The sequence below is a fragment of the Chrysochloris asiatica genome, unplaced genomic scaffold (genome assembly GCF_000296735.1).
Source record: "Chrysochloris asiatica unplaced genomic scaffold, ChrAsi1.0 scaffold00094, whole genome shotgun sequence".
NCBI classification, from domain to species: Eukaryota; Metazoa; Chordata; class Mammalia; order Afrosoricida; family Chrysochloridae; genus Chrysochloris; species Chrysochloris asiatica.
Genome location: NW_006408612.1, coordinates 6,490,110 through 6,492,321, shown reverse-complemented (window position 1 = coordinate 6,492,321; position 2,212 = coordinate 6,490,110).

The window sequence follows — 2,212 nt, the reverse complement described above, 5'->3', positions numbered from 1 at the left end:
GAGGCCAAGATGGCCAAACTTCATCTTTCATACTTTGGACATATTGTTAGGAGGGACCAGTCACTGGAGAAGGATATCATGTTTGGTAAGGTGGAGGGTCAGAGAAAAAGAGGAAGACCCTCAACGAGATGGATTAACCAACTGGCAGCATCGATGGACTCAAGCGCGGCAACAGTAGTGAGGTTGGCCCAGGATCAGGCAGTGTTTCATTCTGCTGTGCATAGGGTCACTATGGGTCAGTACCGACTAGACGGCACCTAACAAGAACAAATATATATATATGCAAATACATTGTGATTTACGTTGAAAACCAAATTTCTTTTCTTTTCTTTTCTTTCCTTTTTACTGTCTTCATCTGGATTTTCTGGTCTTTTGTTTTCCAGTATTGTTGCTGTTGTTAAGTGCTGTCAGCCAGATCAGACTGTTGTGATCCCTAAGGTTTTCATTGTGTCATTTTTGGAAGTAGATTGCTTGGCCTTCCTTCTCTTTTTCAATCTTCCCATTGCCATAAAGCCCTTTCTGACTCATGGTGACCTCATGAAATTCAGAGTAGAACTTCTCTGTGGGCTTTCCTGGCTGTAATCTTTATGGAAGCAGATCATCAGGCCTTTCTCCCATGGTCCAACTGTACAGGTTCAAACCACCAACCAATCACAGACTGCTTGTGTTCTCCAAGGACATCTCTACCTTATGAGGTGTAAGCATTCATTCAAAGGCATCCATCAAGTTAAGCCTACCTTAAGGATAACAATGGAGTCCTGGTACGGCACTGTGGGCTAATGCGCTGGACCACAAAGTCAATTTGAACTGCTAGGTCGGCAGTTCAAATTTACCAGCTGCTCCTCAAAAAGCCTATACAGGGTCCCTAGGAGTCAGAACTGACTCAACTCAACGGCACTTAACAACAACAAGGATAACAACAACAACGGGATTTGCAGATCCCTCTGATTTGAGATTATATATGAGACCTGGGCTTTGTTCTGTCAAATTCTGTTTTATATTCAGCCTTCTATGATTCAAACCTACTAGTCACCCCTTGGGAGAAAGATGAGGCTTTCTGTTCCTATAAAGGTTTACAGCCTTGTATACCCTGTACAGGGTTGCTATGTTTTTGGGGAAATATTTTTGGTTTTTTATAGCAAATGAAAGGAGTACTGGTGATGTTGTTGATTAGGCATTGGGCTACTAACGTCAATGTTGACAGTTCAAATCCACCAGCTACTCCGTGGAACAACAATGAGGCTTTCTGCCCCCATAAAGATTTACAATCTCAGAAAGCCTATACAGGGTCATTATAAGTCAGAACCGACTGGCTGGGAGTCAATTTTAGAGTTTTATGATTCATAAACTCATTCATCTAGTTCACAAATACGTATTGGGTTCCTACTACATGCTTGGCAGTAGATATACAAGGGAGTTTCAAAAAGTTCATAGAAAAATCCCATGATCTTTCACAATTCCCATGCTTCCACAAACTTTTTGAAGCCTCCTCATACCTAGGTATGTACTTCCTGTCCTTGTGCAGATTACAGTCTATGGGAGACACCAACAATAAACTAGTAAATATGCAATTGTAGGTGATAATGAGTGCTATGAAGAGAATGAGTGGAGCAGAGACAGATAGGAGCCTGCTTAAACAGCAAGGACCTGAATGAGGTGAAACTGAAGCCACAGGAAAAAGGAACAGGAGGGAAGTGCTCAGGCCTTCTGGGTGGTCCAGGGTCACACGGAATGGATGGGAGCAGCATCGCTAGGGAATATGGGGTGTGCAGACCACACCAGATGACTGTGTAAATGATGTTTGTGCAGTGTTTCAGCATAAATGTACTGCTTTTTATAAACATGCCCCTGTAGTTGAAGCCAGAGATAGAGGTAGAGACAATGACGTGGAGCGATGGAGCAGCTGGGGCCTCTGGACTCAGGGAGGGAGAGGGGCTGTGTGCTGACTGCTGGGGGCAGATTTGTGGGGTGTACCCTTTGGTTGTCTGATGATGCATGGAGGGGATTGTAACAAAACACTATAGGATAAATGTAAAGCTGGTGTTCTCCCATGTAAACTATCACATAATTCACAGTAAAAACTTTTAAAAAATAATAAAAGTTTGTTGTTGTTTTTTTATGTCCCTACCAGCCGCTCCGCGGGAGAAAGATGAGGCTTTCTACTCCCGTAAAGATTTACACCCTCGGAAACCCTGTACAGGGTCGCTATGGG